A 7,173-nucleotide genomic window follows, 5' to 3' on the forward strand; every position below is an offset into this window, starting at 1 on the left:
GTGAAGGGTTAAAATCACAACCATCTGAAACAAAAAGGGAACTTCCGCAGCTGTCAGAGGTGGGTCCAGCTCCCTGTTTCACAAGTCAGGTCTCTGACTGAGCCAACACACACCATTAATTCCCAAGACCCACCTGGGAGGAAGGAGCCTTTCCTGGCCACCTCTGGCCTTTGCAAGATGACATTCTTGGCAGGAGATCTCCACCTTCACTTAGGCCGTAGCTAGAGCTAAGGTTTATCCCAGGATTGTCCTGGGGTCAAACCTGTTCATCTAAGTGCCACACAGGGCATCCAGCGCTCAGGCAGGGATGAACCCGGGATGATCCTGGGATAAACCTTAGGTCTAGCTACGACCTTAGAGTGCAATCTGACACTCAGAGGCAAGTCCTACTGAGTTCAACGCAAAGCTAAGTGGATTCAGGGCTGCAACCGTAATGAGTTGTAAGGGTGTGCAGTCAGAAACCCCCAGGCTAGCCTTGCAGCTTCTCACAACTGCACTGTTGCTGTGACAAAATAGTGTGAAATAGTATCTCTGGCCTTTGTGGCAAAATAGTTTACAGTCCCTACCACACATGTGCTTACAATGTCAGGAGAACACGGCTCTATTTTTACAGGTGGAGAACCAAGGGTGGAAAAGAACGTGTGAGCCCAGGGCTCAGGTGGGACTTGGACATGAATTGCCCAGATACACGTTCAACATGCTCAACACGTTCAATTCAAGAAGGACGCAGACAAGCTGGAGCGTGTTCAGAGGAGGGCAACCAGGATGATCAGGGGTCTGGAAACAAAGCCCTATGAAGAGAGACTGAAACAACTGGGCATGTTTAGCCTGGAGAAGAGAAGATTGAGAGGAGGCAGGATAGCACTCTTCAAATACTTAAAAGGTTGTCACACAGAGGAGGGCCAGGATCTCTTCACGATCCTCCCAGAGTGCAGGACACGGAATAAGGGGCTCAAGTTACAGGAAGCCAGATTCCAGCTGGACATCAGGAAAAACTTCCTGACTGTTAGAGCAGTACGACAATGGAATCAGTTACCTAGGGAGGTTGTGGGCTCTCCCACACTAGAGTCATTCAAGAGGCAGCTGGACAACCCTCTGTCAGGGATGCTTTAGGGTGGATTCCTGCATTGAGCAGGGGGTTGGACTTGATGGCCTTATAGGTCCCTTCCGGCTCTGCTATTCTTTAATTCTATGAAACTTCCTGACTGTTAGAGCAGTACGACAATGGAATCAGTTACCTAGGGAGGTTGTGGGCTCTCCCACACTAGAGGCATTCAAGAGGCAGCTGGACAACCATCTGTCAGGGATGCTTTAGGGTGGATTCTTGCATTGAGCAGGGGGTTGGACTCGATGGCCTTGTAGGCCCCTTCCAACTCTGCTATTTTATGATTCTATGCTCTCAGATGGATTATGCTGACTGATAGACCAGGAGCTCCAAGAGGGTGACAGGTGAGAAAATCCTGCCTTTGCATCCTGGGAGGCTTCCCCTGCCCTGTCAGGATGTGGCTGAGAAGGGAAAGAATTGGAACAAGAGCCAAAGAACCAGGCATGTAAACAGAACCCATCTACAGTATCCATGAGATGCTGGGCTGCAGATTACCAGTGACCGCGGCAGAAGCGGAAAGACGCTGCAGCAAGCCAGCACCACTCAAAAACTACACTCATTCTACTCTGGGGCAAAAACAGCTGAACTACCTACCTAGTTCTTCTTCCAGGTATGAGTTTGCAAGAGAAACTGACTTTGGGGAGATAATTCACGATTATGAAAATTTAAAAGTCTGGAGAAATAATGGTTTAAATTGAGTTGGCCTATTTATAAAACGTTTGCAGTCACATTTAAAAAGAGGGTTGAATAAATTCCCGTGGGAGAAGGCTATCAGTGGCTACTAGTCCTGATGGCTATAGGCTACCTCAGGTATCAGAGGCAGGAAGACTATCTAGTGTTGGACTGGGAGTCAGGAGATCCGGGTTCTAGTCCCCACTCGGCCATGGAAGCTCACTGTGTGACTTTGGACCAGTCACAGACTCTCAGCCCAACCTACCTCACAGGGTTGTTGTTGTGAGGCTAAAATGGAGAGGAGGAGGAGGAGGATTATGTACGCCGCCTTGGGTTCTTTGGAGGAAAAAAGGTGGGATATAAATGCAATTAATAAATAAAAAACATGGGTGGGAGGGTGGCGTTGCACCCGTGTCCTGTTAGTTGACAGCTGGTTGACCTCTGTGTGAACCGAGTGCTGGACAAGATGGACCCTTGGTCGGATCCCGCCTCAGGGCCCTTGTGATGCTCTTACGTTGTTTGGGTTCGCTGGATTTTTTTTAAATTCAAAATATTGACAGGATAATAGCTTTATTAGGATCAACCAAAAAGTTACAAAATTGTCAGCAATCTTTGTAGGGCTGCTCTTCAGGTTGGATATTAAGCAAAAATAACTAAAAACTTAGGACCATGGTAGAAAAATGTGGGCCAGGATGTAATTTCAAAAGTGAAGAAAATTAAATCATTTTAATTTCAAAATTAAAATGAAAACCTATATTCCATGGCTCATGAGACTGGATGTATGGATGGGGTGGCGAGATTGTGGCTTTGTGCGTAGAAGGGAGCCTGTGTTGCTCCCTCCCTCCCGACACACATGCAAGTGATGCATCTCTGGCAACTGATGGGCCTTCACTCCAAGAAACAGCAAAGAACACCAAGCCTTTGGGGCTCTCTAAAATGGAAGCTGGATGCCGCGTGTCCTTCCTGCCCCTTGGTGAGCCATCCTTTCCTTGTGGAAATCTTCCTACGGACATCTGGCTGGAAGGATTGCAGTCCCCCCCCCCGGCCCGCCCCCAAGGCTGAGCCCGTGCTTCATGACGCAGCCACCAGACAAGAAGAAACGTTCACATGTACCAAACCAGAAAGCAAGAGTGATCGCTGACTGCCTTCTTCCAACTGGCTTCCGAGGCAACTGACGGTTTGTACGGCACAGCAAGGACAAGCCTTATATCACCGCGAAAGACCAAGAGCCAGCAACACGAACCCACGTCCCCCGCTCAGCAGATGTTCATATATATATTTATATTACACATATAACATGTTTCCATTAACCGCCTTCCGTATAAGTTAGGAAGACGTAACAACGCATTTGAAGCTATCGGAAGGAGAGAACAACCAAGCCTCTGGCTTTGGAGACGGAGGGGCCCGCATTTCAGAACTCCTGCTCTTCCACTGCTTTCATCTCTCTTCACTGCAAATGGATAACATCCGAATCCAGAAATGAGGAAGCTTCCCCCTCCCTCCAGATTTGGATGAAATTCTGTTTTCAATGTGCTCGTCGGGGGGTTCCCTTCCAACAATACTAATTGTGAATCTGCAAGGAGGTTTCTGAGGTTTTCAACCTTGGTGAAGTCCCTGGCATTAGAGAAGTACACAGTGGCTCCCAACCTCCATAGGCAGAGAAAGCGAGCTCAATGTCCCCCACGCTGTCTCTTCGCCAGGAGGCTCCGGGCGACACGGGGCACTCACCTGGGTCTCCGAGAGGCTGAGGCTGCTGGCCAGCTGTTTGCGTTCAGCACCCACCACATAGTGGTTCTTCTCGAAGGCGCGCTCAAGTCTCAGCAGCTGCGAGGGTGAGAAGGCTGTCCGGATCCGTTTGGGCTTCCTGGCGAAGGGGCCGTGGAGCAGCAGGCTGTCCTGGGAGACCTCGCTGCCTGTAGGGAAGGGGCCAGAAGTCAGAGTCCACTCCAGAAATGGCAAAAGCCACCTCCCACCTGCACAGAACAAGAGCTCTGTTGAGCTACACAGCAAACTCTCCTGGATGCAAGGATGAAGTAGCAGGACCAAATGAATGAAATCCCATCAGATGGGGCACTGCCAGGGTAGGCCACTGGGACAGGCATGTGAGGCCCATCTCAGCAGGGTGACCAGGAGAGCCCCGAATGCTGCTTAGCAATTATTATTATTATTATTATTATTATTATTATTATTATTATTTACATTTATATACCATCCCATTTCCAAAGCTCTCTGGGCAGTTTACAAAGATTAAAACACTGAATATTAAAAACCAATATACAACATTTAAAACCATAAAAAGCATAAAAAATGATTACATACAATATCCATTTAAAACAACTATTCTGGGTCAGTTAAAACTCAACATATGCTGTTAAATGACTGGAAGAAGAGAAAAGTCTTGACCTGGTGCCGAAAAGTTAACAATATTGGCGCCAGGTGAGCCTCGTCGGGGAGATTGTTCCATAATTGGGGGGCCACCACTGAAAAGGCCCTGTCCCTTGTTGCCATCCTCCGAGCTTCCCTTGGAGTAGGCACCCCGAGGAGCTTAGATGTTGAGCATAGTGTACGGGTAGGTTCATGTCGGGAGAGGCGTTCTGTCAAGTATTGTGGCCCTAAGCCACGTGAGGCTTTTTAGGTTAAAACCAGCACCTTGAATCAGGCTCAGAAATGTACACGCAGCCAATGCAAGTGGGCCAGAGTGGGTCTTATTTGTTTGAACCTTCTGGTTCCAGTTATCAATCTGGCTGCTGCATTTTGCGCAAGCTGCAGCTTCTGAACCGTCTTCAAAGGCAGCCCCACGCAGAGCGCATTGCAGTAATCTAACTTGGAGGTTACCAGAGCATAGACAATTGAAGCCAGGTTATCCCTGTCCAATAGGGATGTAGCTGGGCCACCAACCAAAGTTGGTAGAAGGCCCTCCATGCCACCAAGGCCACCTGAGCCTCAAGTGACAGAGATGGTTCTAGGAGAACCCCCAAGCTACGAACCTGACCCTTCAGAGGGAGTGCAACCCCATCCAAAACAGGTTGGACACCCTCCATTTGGTCAAAAGAACCACCCTATTAGCTCTCATCCAGTCCATTGTCACAGCCAGGCACCAGTTCAGCACATCCACAGCCTCACCTGATGAAGATGAGAAGGAGAAATAGAGCTGTGTGTCATCAGCATACTGATGACAATGCACTCTGAAACTCTGAGTGACCGCACCCAATGGTTTCACGTAAACGTTAAAGAGCATGGGGAACAAGACTGACCTCTGCGGAACCCCATACTGGAGAATCCATGGAGCCGAGCAATGTTTCTCAAGTAACACCTTCTGGAGCCAACCCACCAAGTAGGAGCGGAACCACTGCAATGCATTGCCTCCCACTCCTAACTCAGCCAGTCGTTCCAGAAGGATACCATGGTCGAGGGTATCGAAAGCCGCTGAGAGGTCAAGGAGAATCAACAGAGTCACACTCCCTCTCCTGTCTTTCTCCCGACAGAAGTCATCATACAGGGCGACCAAGGCTGTTTCTGTGCCAAAACCAGGCCTGAAACCCCTCTGAAATAGATCCAGATAATCAGTCTCATCCCAGAGTGTCTGGAGCTGGCCCGCCACCACCCTCTCAAGGACCTTGCCCAGGAATGGAAAATTGCCACCGGCATATAGTAATTAAAATTTTCCAGCTCCAGGGAAGATTTCTTCAGGAGTGGTCTCACTACTCCCCACCCTTTCAGAATAATGCACATTACACCAGGGGTGGGGAATAAAAGCCTCACGTCCTGTGTTTTCCAGAGCACACTGCTGCCAGAGAACTCTGGCCCAGGCGCCACTTGTGCCCCCAAAGGTAAGCATTGACTTTTGCAGTCAACAAGTGGTAGAAATCCGTCAAAAGAAGGGTGGCATCAAGGAACAAGGGATTCAGCCGCCTCCACCCATTCCGCATGGCGGATTCTCCCAAACGGTGTGCCAAGTGTGGCCACTTGTCCAGTGAATCATCTCCCACCTGCTCTTCACAAGCAGCATTTGATGAAACTGCACCCAGGGAGGGTCCGGCTCTGGGACCTCCTCCCGGCAAGGAGGCTGGGCCTGGCGAAAGAAGCAGCCCAACTGGCCAGCGGCAGCAGAGCAGCAGGGCTGGGCTGGGCTGGGCTGGGCTGGATGAAGCATGCAGGATGTGGCACAGCCCCTTGTACTAGCAGAACAAATGCTTGGACCAGCCCTCGTCAGAGGGTGAGTGGGCAGAGGGAGACACGCCTGCCTTTGGCTGCTTGTCGCCAGACGCTGAGAGGAGCCCTGTCCCAAATCGGAAAGCAGAGAGTGCTCCCTTTCTGGCTGTAGCAGAAGGAAAGCTACGACACGCCCCAAACCCTGGACCCAGACCATGCTTCGTTCACCCCCCCCCCCCCCAAGGGGGGCCAGCAGGTGCACCGTCCTGTGCCTGAGAGGGGCCCATGTCCCTTTTATGTGCGTACATGTAACCTGCAGCCTTCCCAAAGGGTGTAGAATCGAGGTTCAGTTCATGGTCCCCAGTTACAGATTGCATTAGGGGTAGTCTGAGGGAAAGCCAGAAAAAGCACTCCAAGGGAGCCACACAAATGCTTAAGGTGAAACAATGGATTGAAAGGAAAGAAAGCGACTGATCATGCTCCGCTTAAGAAAATCCATTGATTAAGAAAAGCCATTTATTTTTCATCAATGGAGTATGGCACAGCAACACGAACTGTTTCCCGATTGGCTGCTGCCCGTCCTCCTTCTATTTTTTGCATTACACCCATTGTACAGCTGGCGCCTGTGCGGCTGTCAGTGGGCCATCCAAGCATGGGGTGGGTGAGAATCAGGCCCCTTCAGCCTGGCTTGAGGAACTGCCGTTTCTGCTACGTGCTTGCTTCGAAGCCTTCGGCAAGCCACGTTCTCTTAGCCTCAGTGAAGTCTACCTCACAGGGATGTTGTGAAGAAGCACACAGTAAAGATAGCAATGCACGCTGCAGCCTAAAAGTACTATAAAAATAGCAGTGACAGTAATGACATTTAACAACATATGCTGAGGCGTTTTTTTTCTTAACTGACTCCAGAATAGTTGTTTTTAAATGAACATTGTTTTTATGCTTTTTATGGTTAAAACCAAAAAAATGTATATTTGTGTATTTGTTTTTAATGTTCACTGTTTTTAATCTTGGTGAACCACCCAGAGAGCTTCAGCTTTGGGGCAGTATATAAATGTAAATAATAATAATAATAATAATAATACTAATAATAATAATAAGGTAGCATGCAATGATTTGTTGGTGAGAGGATTTTAGAGAATAAAGGTAAATAAAAAAATGAGAAGATCGGAAGCGCCTTGTGGATCAGAGCAAGGGCCCATCTACTCCAGCAGTAGCCAACCAGCTGCCTCTGGGAAACATCCAAG

The sequence above is a fragment of the Elgaria multicarinata genome, chromosome 10, assembly GCF_023053635.1.
Source record: "Elgaria multicarinata webbii isolate HBS135686 ecotype San Diego chromosome 10, rElgMul1.1.pri, whole genome shotgun sequence".
In the NCBI taxonomy this organism is placed as follows: domain Eukaryota; kingdom Metazoa; phylum Chordata; class Lepidosauria; order Squamata; family Anguidae; genus Elgaria; species Elgaria multicarinata.